The following is a 16,768-nucleotide window of genomic DNA, read 5'->3' as shown; positions in this document are numbered from 1 at the left end:
TGGTGCTCTACCATTACAGAAGAACCCTCATAGTTGTTGGTTTGTAGCTTCAGCACCAGCTACCCATAGTCCTTACATAGCTTGGAGTCTAGCCAAAGTTGTTTTTATAAAGACTAGTATTGACTCTGTATGTGGCTGCTTTATCTTGAAGCTTTGGGACTCGTGATTGATGCCTTGTATTTACATGCAAACGTGAGAAGTTCTATTGTTTTAGCATCCATTAGCTTTGCTCCTTAGATCATTTGCAGCAGCGAAATTGCAAATAGACTTCTTTTTGCGGGTTATGCTTATCTGCAAGCCCTGCTCGCTTGAACTTATCAGCCCTACCGTTTCAGCAAAATAATAATATTTTCTCTCACAACAAATTAACATCAGCATCAGCCGTTTTTGTAGCCAGCCTATTTGTGGGTTCACAGACAAATCTGCCTTGCATCCCTTTGCTTGTGGATTCTTGAGAGCATAGTCTCATTTCTTCACAAGGGTTCAGTCTATCTTATTTGAGTTCATAATCGAAATTTTTCTATGTGTATTTAGTAGCACCAACTTATGTATTTGGTGAGGTCTTGTCTCTCTATTGTATTTGGTTGTTTTTACCCAGTTTGGGCTCATCCTTTTAATATAATCGGCATCTCTCCTACCCAGTTCTTTAAAAAAACACATGTATTTGGTGTTGGCATGGACGACTTTTGAGGTAAGCAGAAAAATCTCATATAATCCTTGTGCTCACAAGCCCACTTATCCCCCCTAGAGTAACTGGACACATAAAAGAATGTGGTCTGTCATGCATGTGTGTAGTCCTTGTTATTTACGTATTACACTAAAGATTTTCTATGCATGCCCTTGAAATTCAATTTGGTGGAATGGTTAAAATGACAATTTGTTTGCCTTTTTGGCTCGCTGCTGAGTAAAATGACAATTTTTTAGCCTTTCTTTTTTTTTTCTGCCTTGCTGCCGAGCAGTTTTCATTCTTCTCATGGACCAAGTAGGTGCTTTTATTATGAATGCAAAGGAAATAAGATTGTGCATCCATCTTTTGGAATGTACCACGGGCGTGAAACAGATTTTGAGGAAATGGTTTGTGGGGAGAGGGAGATTAACAACGATGGGCTTATAATATCTGAGAAGATGGCTATCGAGACTGTGGGTCTATCAAGTGAAGATGATTGTGTCTATTTTGATCCTTCTATGGACTATGACTTTGCTCTCTGGGCTTGAACAACTTAGGGAGGAAGAGGAAGCACGTGAGACACTAGAACATAGTGATGTCCCTGACATGTACTGCGAGCAAGAGCTGTCCTAGAAACCACAGAGGATCTTTTGCAGGATTGACACACAAGCATCTTGTTTTGCAATGCTAAATTGTTATCTTATTTAGTAGGTAATATAAGTGTTAATTAGTCATGGTGAATTCTGCTTACTTTGGTGTTTAGAATAGTTTAAATTATATGTTTATGTGTACACTTGAAAGGCAGCACCTTAATGTGCTACCATCTACAGAGCAAAGTTGGGTAATGTCTATGAGCATACATGTCCTTGCAAACTTAGGCAATGTCTATGAGCATCCTTCCATGTCCTATAATTGATATGAAACATTTAGACTAGATTTAAGATGTGAACTTACGATGCATTGTGTGATATGACTTTATAATGTTTTGTGGCTTAAGGAAATTTATGATATTGTTTTACTGGACTCTATGTGAGTAAGATTGGTATATTTGTGTCTTGTTTAACTATGAATTTATTATTTTGTATCACTATGATCCTATTATTTGATTTCTTGAACATACCAGACGGGTACTCGTGATCGTGGCCTCGTGGGTAGTACCTGTCGAGCACAATAACAAAATCTTATCCGTGGACATGTTAACTAGGGTTGTAGTGAGCGGGTAATATTTTGCCCACCCCTTACCTAATTCGCTGCCATCTCTAACAATGACGCATGGGAGAGGCAGGAAGCCAAGCGCCCGCGTCAGTAACCACGTTGTCAGTGTTATGTGTGACTGCATTAATCTATTTTGGCATTTCCTACTCCCTGTATTGACTCCCCGCTGGAGCCAAATGTTCGAACCTCCTGATGACCGATGGTGTGGACCACCTTTGGATGGACTAGGACTATTGATTGGCTAGGACTAGTAATTAGTTGACTAGTGATTAGCTAATTATACTGATCAATAAAGTCAAAGTGACTTATAATTTGATGAAATGGAGGGAGTACTGTGGGGGTACAAACCCCTATACCCTTACGGCTAGACTTGGGCCAGGAGGCTTGGCCCATTACGAGACGAGTTCAAGGCTTGATCCGACAACCTGGAGTTTCGCGCAAGGAAACAAGATGTGGAGATCAAGCAGGATTCTAGTCGGTTAGAATAGGAATTGATATCGAATTATCCATGGCAATTGTAACCGACTAGGATTAGTTTCCAGATCTGTAACCCTGCCCTCCGGACTATATAAGGAGGGGCAAGGGACCCCCCTAGGACACATCATAATCTCTCAACACAATCCAATACAACCCGACGCAGGACGTAGGTATTACGCCAACTCGGCGGCCGAACCTGGATAAAAAGCTTGTCCGTGTCCTGCGTCACCATCGAGTTCGTAGTTTGCGCACCGTCTACCGATAAACTACTACCGTGGGTATACCCCAAGGTAGACTGCCGACCAGCTTTCGTCGACAGTGGCGCGCCAGGTAGGGGGTGTGCGTGCAACTTTTCCGGCGAACAAGATGGTCACGATCCCAGCTTCCGCGACCGTGCCCGAAGGCCTCACGTTCACCGTCGGCCAAATCACGTGGACGACGCGCAGCGGCGGTTTCGCGACCACGGTTCCGAAAGAGATCCAGATCCAATCTGAGACCACGTCGTCTCCGACCACGCGCGTGACGACACCAAGCTCCCGACCACCGCTCCCGCTCTACAAGGGAAGGGAGATCGACTGCTCGGACCTCCTCCAAGCGCTCGATCGCGCTGACTCCAAGCTATTCGAAGTCTCCCAACTAATAGATGGAGTTCTGCGCCGGCCCGACCAAGCCGCTCGAGCGGATTCTTCGAAATTCCGCCGGCCAACTCGTGTCACCACACACGAACGGCTGGGAACATCCCTGACGATAACCTCAACCCCCTCAGGACGATCCGTCGAGCTCAAAAAGGAAGACTATCCTTGCGGCCTGAACAACTCGGCCTCTGTTTATTCACGGCATGTCCAATCCGTTTTCAGCAAAGCGGGCTGGTCGCCGACAAGGAACAATCGCCACCATGTCAACATGGTGACCATCCGAGAGCTACGGGACGGCCAGGTTTCCAGCACCAACTCAAGCACCGGCTCCGTCCCCACCGAGGTTGTGAACACCGAAGACGAGGACTATGACCTGGATTTTCCTTCACACCCTCCGGGTTTCGACCGATTCCCGATATTCCCCCCCCGGCGAGGGGATATTGTATTCAATGTCAGCGCCGACGAACCAGCCGTTGACGGAGAAACAGACGACCAGAGGCAACTCCGTGAACAGCGTAACGCCGAGCGCGCCCGACGGCGTGCAGACGAGCAACAACAGACGCCGCCAGGCAACCTCAACGATGCCTTCGACATGGTCGGGGACCAGCCGGTCTACAAAACGCCAAGCGCCAACGTGGCTGTCGCCATGGCCAATCTGGATCGGCTTCCTGACACCCCCGAATGCCAGGGAGTCCGGACCAGTATCCGAGCACACCTGATCGCCGCAATGGGACAGACAGCCGCTCTGCTCAAGAGAGTCCAGGACGCCTCTTATACGGAAGCCGCCTCCGACCAGACTCATCGTAGCCGGGCCTCACCCAGCAGGCGTCGCCGCAGCCGCTCCCCCGACAACCGTCGAGGGGACTCACGGCGCGATGATGGTGGTCGGGACGCCGATGGCCGCCGCCAGCAGGACCGCGTACGCGGCCAAGAAGAAGAAGATCAACACAGGGATCTCCGCCACAACATCCCCCCCAAAGATGCCCGGGACCGCATCAACAGGCGCGCCGCAGAAAGAGCAGTCCATGAGAACCTGCGCCGCATCGAGTACGACGCGACCCACGGTCCTCCGGGCCTAAGGCAGTTCTCTTCACACCTCCGCCAAGTCGTGTGGCCCCGCAATTTCAAGCTCGAAAAACTTAAAAAATACGACGGCAAGGAAAATCCAGAGAACTGGATCACTCTCTACGAAATCGCCGTCCGATCAGCGGCAGGAGATGAGCACGTCATGGCTAATTACTTCCCCGTAGTCCTCGACCAGGCTGGTCATCAGTGGCTTCTCGGCTTGCCCGAGGACTCCTTCGACTCTTGGGAGGAGCTGCGTCAGGCTTTCATCGACAACTTCATCGCCACATGCGAGCAGCCCGGAAACAAGTATGACCTTGAAAGGATAAGAGACAGGAAGAATGAACCTCTGCGCGATTACATCCGACGATTCTCGGATATGCGTCTCAAAATCCCGAGGATTTCTCATGACGAGGCCATATCAGCCTTTATCAAGGGTTTGCGTTTCCATGAAGCGCTGAGGAACAAGCTATTGCGTAAGCGCCCATCAACGGTAGCGGAGCTCCTCGCCACGGCTAAAAATTACGCCGATGCTGATGACGCAGAAAAACTAATCCGAGACGATGCGAGAGGCACCGACCAGCCCTCCCGGCGAGACGACGGTCGTGGTCGCTACGACAACAGAAATCATCGCCGCTCCGACAACCGCGATCACCGAGAGGGTTGGGATCGGCGGCGCGACAGCCGCGACGACTTCAGAGGAAAGCGCCCTCGCGAGTACGACCACGAAGTAAACACGGTCAAACGTCCCAATGGACGACGGGACTACCAAGACGACTACAACAAAACGTTGAAGGGACCGTGCCAGCTACACCCGAAGTCTAACCATACCATGGAAGAGTGCCGCGTCCTCAAAAGTATCTATACACGGCGGGCCGCCCAAGAAGACACCGCCAAGAAAAGCAGCAAACGCGACGGGCACGACCACGAAGATGAGGATGAGGACCAAGACAGGGACCCCCGACACCAATATGTCAGCCCTACCGACGTGGTTCACTCCATTTTCGGGGGCAAGGTCTCCACTGAGTCCAAGCGAGAAAGAAAACTGTTAAAGAGAGCCTGCCTCAACATAGACAGCACGGACGGGCTGATCGCAGATCCGAAATTTCCCGCCTGGTCCCACAGGGAGATCGCGTTCAGCAGGAAGGACCAGTGGGCCACTATCCCAGAGCCGGGTCGTTTCCCACTGATTCTTGATCCCTGCATCAATAGCATCAGATTCGAGCGCGTGCTCGTGGACGGGGGAAGCTCCATCGACATCCTCTTCCGCAACAGCCTGCCCGCCCTCAAGATATCACCGGCGCAACTAAAACCTTACGACGCCCAATTCTGGGGGGTTTTGCCAGGTCAAAGTTCGGTGCCCCTCGGACAGATAACATTGCCTGTCCAATTCGGCACACCCGATCACTTCCGGACGGAGTTCATCAACTTCGTAGTCGCGGACTTCGACGGGACCTACCACGCCATACTGGGCCGCCCATCACTGACAAAGTTCATGGCAGTCCCGCACTACTCATACCTGGTGCTTAAGATGCCCACGGAGAAGGGCGTCCTGACCGTCAGAGGCAACGTCTATACTGCGTACACCTGCGAAGAAGAAAGTTTCAAGATCACCGAGGCAATTGACCTCTCAATCCGCATGGCGGAAACAGCAACCCAAGCCGCACAGCTGCCCCCCGACCAGCTCCGATTACCCGAGCAAGAGACAGCCAGAAAGAATTCGAAATCCAAGGAGTACAAAGAAGTGCAGCTGGTCGAAGGTAACCCCGAGAAGACAGCCCTCATCGGGGCTAACCTGGATCCAAAATAGGAAGACGCGCTCGTCAGGTTTCTAAAGGACAACGTGAGCGTTTTCGCATGGAAACCCGCAGACATGCCCGGTGTCCCACGAAACCTGATCGAGCACTCCTTAAACGTCTCGAAGACCGCAAGACCAATCAAGCAAAAACTACGACGGTTCGCTCGTGACAAAAAGGAGGCTATTAGGACAGAGATAACACGGCTTCTAGCAGCCGGATTCATAAAAGAGGTGTATCATCCCGATTGGCTCGCCAATCCGGTTCTTGTACGCAAAAAGAATAATGAATGGAGAATGTGCGTTGATTACACCGATCTCAACAAGCACTGTCCTAAAGATCCTTTTGGTCTTCCTCGCATCGACGAGGTGGTCGACTCAACGGCCGGATGCGAACTCCTCTCCTTTCTAGATTGCTACTCTGGTTATCACCAGATCTCGTTAAAGGAAGAAGATCAGATCAAAACATCCTTCATCACACCCTTCGGCGCATATTGTTACACTACCATGTCTTTCGGACTTAAAAACGCCGGGGCCACTTATCAAAGGGCCATCCAGCAATGCCTCCACGACGAGATTCGCGATGACCTCGTCGAGGCCTACGTGGACGACGTGGTCGTAAAAACAAGGGACGCGAGCACCCTGATCGACAACTTAGACCGAACCTTCAAGGCACTCAATAGGTACAAGTGGAAGCTCAACCCCAAGAAATGCATTTTCGGCGTTCCCTCCGGTCTACTGCTCGGCAACGTCGTCAGTCGCGACGGCATACGACCAAACCCTTCAAAAGTCAAAGCCGTACTCGACATGCGACCACCGAAGAACGTCAAGGACATTCAGAAGCTAACCGGATGCATGGCCGCCCTCAGCCGTTTCATTTCAAGGCTGGGAGAAAAAGGCCTCCCTTTCTTCAAACTATTGAAAGCGTCAGAAAAATTCTCCTGGACCGAAGAAGCCAACGCCGCGTTCACTCAGCTTAAGATCTTCCTCACTTCACCGCCTGTCCTCACAGCGCCTCAGCCTAATGAAGACCTGCTCCTTTACATTGCTGCAACCGACAGGGTTGTTTCCACGGCAATAGTGGTCGAGCGAGATGAACCAGGTCACGTCTTCAAGGTCCAGAGACCCGTTTACTTCGTAAGCGAAGTTTTAAACGAATCCAAGGCCAGGTACCCACAAATACAGAAGCTTATATACGCCATCCTGATAACGTCAAGAAAACTGAAGCATTACTTCGACGGCCATCGAGTCCTGGTGACAACCAGCTTTCCTCTCGGTGACATCCTGCGCAATAAAGACGCCAATGGCAGAATCGTGAAATGGGCAATGGAGTTATGTCCATTTTCCCTGGAGTTCCAGAGTCGCACCACTGTCAAGTCCCAAGCCCTGGTCGATTTCATTGCCGAATGGACGGATCTCAACGAACCTTCCGTTCCCGATGTCTCAGACCACTGGTCTATGTTCTTCGATGGGTCCTTGAACATCAACGGTGCAGGCGCTGGGATACTGTTCGTATCACCCAACAAGGACAAACTCCGCTACGTCCTTAGGATCCTTTTCCCGGCGTCAAACAACGTCGCCGAATACGAAGCATGCTTACACGGCATACGACTAGCCGTTGAACTGGGGGTCAAGCGCCTCTATGTCTACGGCGACTCTGCCTTGGTCATCAACCAGCTCAACAAGGAGTGGGACGCAACCCACGAGAAGATGGATCTCTACTGCAAAGAAATTCGCAAATGGGAAACTCACTTCTATGGCATAGAGTACATCCACGTGGTCCGGGACAAGAACCAAGCAGCAGATGCGTTGTCAAAGTTAGGCTCATCTCGGGCCCAGATCCCGCGGGGTATTTTTGTCCAGGACATCCATGAGCCAAGCGTAAGCCCTCCCCTGGTCGACAAGCAACCCACCGAGGCAATGCTCATAGATGACGCCACTCCGGCAACCGGTGGGCGTGACTGGCGCACCCCGTTCATCAAATACATATCAGACGGAACAGGCTATCAGGACAAAACAGAGAACGAGCGCCTCATCCGACGGTCAAAGAACTACATCCTGGTCGACGGAAAACTCATGCGGAAAAACGCAAGCTCCGAAGTACTGCTCAAGTGCATACCCCAAGACGATGGTATCAAGCTCTTGGAAGACATACACGCTGGATCCTGCGGCAACCACGCCGCATCTAGAACGCTGGTCGGAAAGGCTTTCCGAGCAGGTTTTTATTGGCCAACCGCGGTCGGCGACGCAGAAAAACTGGTTCGGCATTGCGAAGGATGTCAGTTTTTCGCTAAGAGGACCCACGTACCCGCCCATGAAATTCAGACTATCCCGTCGTCTTGGCCCTTTGCTTGCTGGGGGCTTGACATGATCGGACCATTTAAACCAGCCCCGGGCAACTTCAAGTTTGTCTTCGTGCTAATCGACAAGTTCTCCAAGTGGATCGAATACATGCCCTTGGTCAAGGCAACCTCCGAGAAGGCCGTGGAGTTTCTCAATCAAATCATACACAGATTCGGCATCCCGAACAGCATAATCACCGACCTGGGCACTCAGTTTACTGGCACCACTTTTTGGGATTTCTGCGATGACAGAGGCATAGTCATAAAATATGTGTCAGTAGCACACCCACGTGCTAACGGTCAAGTCGAACGTGCTAATGGAATGATCGTTGATGCCCTAAAGAAGAGGCTGTACACCGAAAACGACAGAGCACCCGGTCGATGGATGAGAGAATTGCCGGCAGTAGTCTGGGGCCTCCGAACCCAGACCAGTCGAAACACAGGGGTGTCTCCCTACTTCATGGTATACGGTGCAGAGGCGGTCCTGCCGGCCGACATACACTTCAGATCTCCTAGAATCGAGCACTACGACGAGGCGACTGCCGACAACGCCAGGGAACTCGAAGTCAATTGCATGGAGGAAAATCGTTTAGTTTCATGTCTCCGAACAGCAAAATATCTCGCGGCAGTCAGGCGATACTACAACAGGAACGTCAAGGACCGTTCCTTTGTGGTCGGCGATCTGGTGCTTCGATGGAAAACGAACCAGGAGGGAATGCACAAGTTATCCACTCCCTGGGAAGGACCCTTCGTGGTGACCAAGGTCACACGACCTACGTCCTACAGATTGGCATACCCAGACGGAACACGAGTGCCTAACTCTTGGCACATCGACAAACTGCGACGATTCTATCCATAACGTTTTAATGGCTTTCTTTTGTAAGTATCTTATAATTTTTGATAATAAGATTCTATATTTCTCGCCTATACCTTGTCGTACGCAGCACCCAGCAAAACTCCTGCAATGGATGCTCTTGGCGACAACCAAGACAAATACGGTGACACGTCACTCAGACATTCTTACAGCGCTCAAAACAACAGTCATGACAAAAAAGAAAACTTTATTACAAACTTTACATACAAAGTTTACAATAAACACCCTGACGGGCAGATACTAGTCTATTCCTACAGACTACTTTATTGGCCTAGCTGCTCGGGCTGATCACCCGCCTGGCCTTGCTGCCCGGACGAAGGGGTCGGGGCCACCGGCGCCTGGCTGGTCGAGACCGCAGGCGTCGACCGCCCATCTCCAGCAACGGACGCGCCCGACAACTCCCTGGCCGACCTATCTGAGCTCGGCTGGTCTGGAGGAGTGGCCGTTCCGCACAGGTTGATGTCGCCGATCACCGTCGACGACAAATCCAGCAGACTACCCCGAAGTTCGTCCGCTTCCTGTGGGCCGACTTCCTTCGGGTACCCCTTCTCCAGCCTGCTCAAGTCAACCAGGGGGTAGTGGGCGCGCACCATGCTGAGGACGTGCGCGCCGGCAAACTCTCCGGCGTCCTTCACAAACTGCTGGAGCCAGTCCCACGCCCGTTGCGCCTTCCCGACTGGGGTCAACTGCGGCGCGCGGGGCTGGCTCTCCGGGAGCTCGGGACTGATCAGGTCCAGGACCGGGGACACTCCCTTCCAGATCTTGCAACAGTTGGCCTTCCAGGAGTCCCGGTCCCTGATCAGCTCATCCAGGTGCTTCTTGGTGTTCACCTTGAGCACTGCAAACGAAATGAAACGTTACCAGACAAGCACAGGGCAGGCAGCAATCAACAAGGCGGCACTCATTACCAGCTAACTCCCGGTCTTTTCGGCCCAACTCCTCTTCCGCTCGCCGCCCGGACTCCTGTGCACTGGCGAGCTGTTGGCCGAGCTGCTCCTTCTCTTGTTGGAGGCTCGCCACCTCCTCCTCCAAGTCTGCGTGAATCGATTAACTGGTCAGCAAAGCAAACTATACAAGTATGTGAAACTGCTCGGAGCGTGTGACTAACCTTCCTGCAGCCGGTACTGGTCGGCCAGGCGACGAGAGAGGTCGAGACGACGCTCCTTTTCGGCGCTCATCTCGACCACCTTCTCTCCGACCTCCGCCCGCAACCGGTCTACCTCCGCGGCAAGGGCCTTGTTCTCGGCCATGACGCCTTCTATCTGGTCAAAGCACCGTTTCCGGTACTTCGCCGTTTTCATAACGTCCTACAAAGCAAGCATATAAGAATGCGCAGAAGACAAGGCAAAAGATCGCGCGGCAGCTCAAAACGCCGCTTACCTTGACCTCGTCGACAAGGCGCTTAGCCGCGCGCTCCACCCTGGCGGCCTCTTCGGACTCGGCGAGCTCCTCATGACCGATAAAGTGATCCCCGCGTTGGCGCCACACATACACGTGTTGGCGGCCATCACGGGGACGACCCTCGATCTCTTCTACCTCGTCGTCGGAGGCCGCCCTGGTTTCCTCCTCCTGGGCTGCGTCACCCCCGGTGGTGGTCCCAGGCGCCACCGTCCCTTGGACCAGACCTGGGGAGCCCGCAGCCGGAGAGGCTCCTGCTCGGGGCGGCAGGGGGACTTCACTCCCCCCGGCAGGAGGAGCGGTCGGAGACTTTCCCTTCTCCGAGGAGTCAGTTGGGGGAGCCTCCCCAGCCCTGGTCGGGCTGCTTGTTGTAGTAGGCGCCGCGCTCGGGAGCCCCTCCGTGCTCCCAGGCGCGACTGCAGCTGTTGGCTGCTCTGTGGTCTGGGGGGCCGCATCCCCAGAACCGCGGGCAGGCTCGCCCGTTCCCTGGCCAGCAGTTTGGCCAGGGTCGACATCCGATGCCGCACTACAGGAACAAAAGTTAAAAAAAAAAGAAAAAAAAAAGAGAGAGGAGTCCAAAATACGTAAGTTGAACACTTACAGGTCTGACCGCCGATGGGTCGCGGTGAACCTCCTCCTCGCCCGGCCGGTCGGCGCCTGTGCCCCCACCTCGGCAACTTGCGGGGCAGCCGCGTCGCTGGCCACTCGATCAGTGGCGACCGGCGCAGCGTTTGGGCGGTCCCGAGGCCGTCGGACCAGCGACGGCGCAGCCTCCTCGTCGTCCTCGTCGTCGTCGACGATCCGCACGAGCCGACGACGCTTCGGCGCTTGGCTGCTCTCCGCCGGTAGGTCTGCCGGCAGCTCCGGCGTTGGCAAGGGATTCGCCGGCAATGGCCTTTTCCCCGCTACCCTCTCCTCGGAGGTCAGGACGGGGCGGGCTCGGTCTTCTTCCGACGGGACCTCTCCCACAGGATCTTCCATCCCCGGTGCCAGTGATGCGTACACTACGCACCGGTCGACATCACCGACCTGCAAAAGCAACAGAGGTGAGCCAACTGCAGACGACATAAGAATGATCAAACGGGCTATGCTACATACCTTTGGTGCTGGTCGTCCTAGTTTGAAGGCTTGCACCCGATCACTGCTACGGGTGAAGCCCCCATCGGCAAAGTTAAACAGCTCGTTCAGCAGCTGTTGTACCTCCGCCTTCTCCAGGATCTCCGACCGCATCCTGGTCGGGTCTGCGCTTCCGGCATATTCATACGCCGAGTGCACCCTCTTCTGGCAGGGCATCACCCGGCGGCAAATGAAGTTGCCGACCACGCTAAACCCGTCCAGGCGCGACCAGTCGATCAGCTTCATCAGCTCCGCCACTTGACCGTCGTACTCCGGGCGGTCGCTCCAGCTCGCCCTCTTCTCGGGAACGTACCCCACGTCGCAGAACGTGGAGCTGCCCGGTTCCTCCCTGACGTAGAACCACCTCCTGTACCATTCGGTCAAAGAGGTGTTCCATGGGCAGTGTAGGTAGCGGTTCTTCATCCCATCACGAAGGTTGAGGTATACTCCACCTGCAACCTTGGAGCCTCCAACTGCTCCCTTCTTCCTCAGACAGAAAAGGTACCGGAAAAGATCAAAGTGCGGCTCTATGCCAACATAGGCCTCGCACAGATGGATGAAGGTGGAAATAAGGAGAATCGAGTTCGGGTGCAGATTGCAAATCCCGATCTCATAGTACAAAAGAAGACCCTGTAGAAAGGGATGAACAGGAACACCAAAGCCTCTCTTGATGAAGTCTTCAAAAACGACGATCTCACCGGCGCGAGGGTCGGGGTAGCTCTCCCCTTCCGGCGCCCTCCAGCCGCCGAGCTCTGCGTCGTGCAGAAGCCCCATGTCGACGAGGTCACCAAGAGACTTTGTGGTGCTGCGAGATTTTTTCCACTCCTTGGCCATCAGTTCGGCCCTCTTCCTGGAATCGCTCTTCGCCATTAGAGGTGCGAGTGCGCGCTGGGCTAGGAAAGTGCAGGAGATTGGAGAAGATGAGAGCGGAAGATTTGACGGCAATTGCAGGAGAAGCGGTACAGGAGGTCCTATTAGGCCCTTATAAACCCGCGACCCCACCTCTCCCACTTCCTGTATTCTCGGGAAGTGGGCAGGCCATGCGGCGGACGCGGCGTTTCAGTTTACAATGATTATAGGCAATTAATGCGGCGGAGTTTTCGTACCAATTGATGGTTTCCTTTTCTCAAACTATGCAAAGAGCGGTTGTACAGTTGCCAGGCGCGGCTTTTCATGCATCCGTCTGACATATCGTCAGGAGACCCCGTCATGTCAATTTTAATGGGAAAGACTTTTTCAAAAGTAAGAAGACACATACGCCAGTGAGTCAGCAATCCGGGGACTGCACCGACCACCGAGCACTCGACGCTCGGGGACTGGTCGCCCAGTCTATCAGCTCGGAACTTCAGGGACTGCACCGACCACCGAGCACTCGACGCTCGGGGACTGGTCGCCCAGTTTATCAGCTCGGAACTTCAAGGACTGCACCGACCACCGAGCACTCGACGCTCGGGGACTGGTCGCCCAGTTTATCAGCTCGGAACTTCAAGGACTGCACCGACCACCGAGCACTCGACGCTCGGGGACTGGTCGCCCAGTTTATCAGCTCGGAACTTCAAGGACTGCATCGACCACCGAGTACTCGACGCTCGGGGACTGGTCGCCCAGTCTATCATCTTGGAACCTCAAGGACTGTACCGACCACCGAGTACTCGACGCTCGGGGACTGGTCGCTCAGTCTATCGGTTCAAGGCTTTAAGGCACGTACCGACCACCGAGCGTGATATGCTCGGAGACTGGTCAATTAGTCTATTCAATCGCAGACGAGCATGATATGCTCGGGGACTGGTAAAATCAATTTTTTAGACCTTGCTACAAGGCTCATACTTCGCCTTCCAGCAAGCTCGGGGACTACATCGGTACGATGCATCTTGCGATGCATCTCAGTCTCAAAACTACTTTGGGGAATTTTCTTTTGACCCTGGCACCACGTGCCTACGTCACCTACTACCAGGCTCGGGGACTAAGTGGGCACACTTCACCTTGCGGTGAATATGCTTGCTTTTTAAAAGACTATACTTTTTAGAAAAGTAAAGTGGGCACACTTCACCAAGAAAGAAATTTTTTTTAATCAAGAGCACCATGCATTCTTCGAACAACCTGCTTCTTCGATGTCAATGTTGATCAACTGTCTTTTGAGTTGGTCAAAATACCGTTGCAACTGTTCGGGCGACTTTCCTGCTTATTGAAGACGTCAAGCCTCACTGATCGAAGAAGCTCAAGACGGCGTGTTACATCACAATACATGGTGCTCGGGGACTAGCTGTGGGGGTACAAACCCCTATACCCTTACGGCTAGACTTGGGCCAGGAGGCTTGGCCCATTACGAGACGAGTTCAAGGCTTGATCCGACAACCTGGAGTTTCGCGCAAGGAAACAAGATGTGGAGATCAAGCAGGATTCTAGTCGGTTAGAATAGGAATTGATATCGAATTATCCATGGCAATTGTAACCGACTAGGATTAGTTTCCAGATCTGTAACCCTGCCCTCCGGACTATATAAGGAGGGGCAAGGGACCCCCCTAGGACACATCATAATCTCTCAACACAATCCAATACAACCCGACGCAGGACGTAGGTATTACGCCAACTCGGCGGCCGAACCTGGATAAAAAGCTTGTCCGTGTCCTGCGTCACCATCGAGTTCGTAGTTTGCGCACCGTCTACCGATAAACTACTACCGTGGGTATACCCCAAGGTAGACTGCCGACCAGCTTTCGTCGACAAGTACATAGATGACATTGATAATACTAATAAAACTCATATAATGTTGATAAATTTAAGACAATCCATATGTAGATGACACTGGAGAGTACGAACAATTACACTACATAACCATTCGTTGTGAACAAAAAGATAATTCCAGTGATTCTGAGCACTGCAGATAGGGGTCTTAAGGAACCAGGCCAGCAACAGAACAATCTACAAAGTACGAACTGCTGAATACTTTTAAGTTGTATGTTCCTAAATTTGAAATACCATTGCGCTTAATCCACAGAAGCAAGGCACTAAACGATCTGTTCTACAGGTATATTAGATATAATGTTGACGTCCCAGGGGCAGAGCCAGGAATTACTATGCCTGGTCAAGACTACTTAGAGGCTAACAGCTTCATGTCAACCGAAGTTGAGCCCGGCCGGGAAGAGTGCACAGGCTATACATCCACCCTTGCTGATGCCCATGGGGGGAAAAGGCGAGCAACACAGGTCAACAACTAGGCCTTCCTTCCACCAGCATTTCCATGCCTATAAAAGAAAGAATACTAGTTTAAAAAAGTAAAAATTATAGAGTGGGAAATGTTATATTAAATTGTTGCACAACAAAATGTTGATTTAATATTACACCTTGAGAACGAGGGAGTGAGGAACCTTCATTATATTCATGCTTATAAGCAACCTCTGCTTTCTGTTTACTAGTATGATTTACTCCAGCATTAACCACATACGGCTGTTCTTACTTTGGAATCTCAACCTGGATGATGTATTATGAAGAATATTAGGCCCCTTCAAATTAAGAACAGAAGGTACGGTTTGTGGATTAAAGTATTAAATTACATTCATATTATGAACATTAGTAGCCCCAGTTCTGGACTAATCAATAGATCAGTTGCCAACTTCTCGCAATGACTGACTCAAATTTGAAATTAGAATAATATCTATTTGCACAGATATACGTCAAGACAGCCTGAGAATTATCATCATCCATGAAAAGGCTATAGAGCCAGTGACGAAAATCTAGTAACCCATTGCTGTATCCAGGAACTATGAAAATAACTTAATAGGTGGATTTTCTGAATACGATGAGAAAAGGAATAGCACGGTAGTGGACTCAATATAAAAAACCACTAGTTCCGTTGATTCTAGAACAATGCAAAGTTCCTAACTATTTTAGTTCACTCGCTAAGTACGGAGAACACACAATACAAAAGGATTAAGTGCACACAAGCTTGCAGAGGAAGAGGTGAGCGTGAGATTACCTTCAGCTTTTTGGTTGCCCAAATGTTAATAAGGTCTTGTTTAGATCTAATTTTTTTTAGATTTTAACACTATAACACTTTCCTTTGTATTCTATATTCCAAAGATTCGTCTCGCAAATTACAGATAAAACTGTATAATTAGTTATTTTTTATTTATATTTAATACTTTATGTATGTGTCGAAAGATTTAATGTGATGAAAAACTTTTTTTATTTATATTTAATTGCTTTTTGTATGTGCCGCAAGATTTGATGTGATGAAAAACTTTAAAAGTTTCAGGTTTTTTTTGGACTAAACAAGGCCTAAGCCCCGAGCCACACGTGGTGGCGGTAAGGATGAAAACGGAACGGAAATATCCCGAACCGAACCGAACCGCTTTCTATATTTGATCCGATCGAATTCGTATTTTTTTGTCCGACTTTATCGTTTTCGCTTTCGTATTTTAGATGTTTCGTATTTCAAATATAAAAGTAGAAAACGGTTTTGACATTTTTCGACCGTTTTCTACTTTTCTACTTTTAATATGAAATATTTCGAATTCAAAATTTGGTTTAAACCGAATTTAGTCAACTGTAGGGTCACACAGTCTAATTACAGACTACTCACCATGCATCTGCGTTCTTTCTACTAGTGGCTAGTTGTGTTCATGTTAGCTATTAATTGCTTATTCTAGACTTGTATTTATGTGTGGGCTATTATATTAAATATCTAATACTAAGGAGCATGCACTTTTTAATTATTATATGCACTTGAACTTGATCCTATATATACTTTTAGTCATGCACTTTTATATATCAGTATTTCGTATTGAGTTTTCGTATATCGACCGTGTTCGACATAAATCCGATCGAATTGGTTCGTTTTCGAAATTCTCGATATTTCGTAAGTTCGTGTTCGTTTTCGTGTCCGACTTTACCGTTTTCGTTTTCGTATTTCAAATGTAAAAGTAGAAAACAATTTAGAAGTTTTTCGACCGTTTCCGACCGTTTTCATCCTTAGTGGCGGCGACGCGGTTGTGCTGCACTGCTGGCCGTGCGGGATGTCGGCTAGTTGCCTCCGAACGAACCACTCAACAAATGCGTCGCGTTTGTGTAGCACAGCGTACACGCACACCTGCCGGCCGATCGACGTCGATATTGCTGGGCTCGTGGTCCGGGTCCTGGCACGCACTAACTAGGCTCGTCGCGAGCTGGAAAGCTTGCTCATGT

The sequence above is a fragment of the Sorghum bicolor genome, chromosome 1, assembly GCF_000003195.3.
Source record: "Sorghum bicolor cultivar BTx623 chromosome 1, Sorghum_bicolor_NCBIv3, whole genome shotgun sequence".
Lineage (NCBI taxonomy): Eukaryota > Viridiplantae > Streptophyta > Magnoliopsida > Poales > Poaceae > Sorghum > Sorghum bicolor.
The sequence above is the reverse complement of the archived record's forward strand: the minus strand, read 5'-3'. Positions refer to the sequence as shown.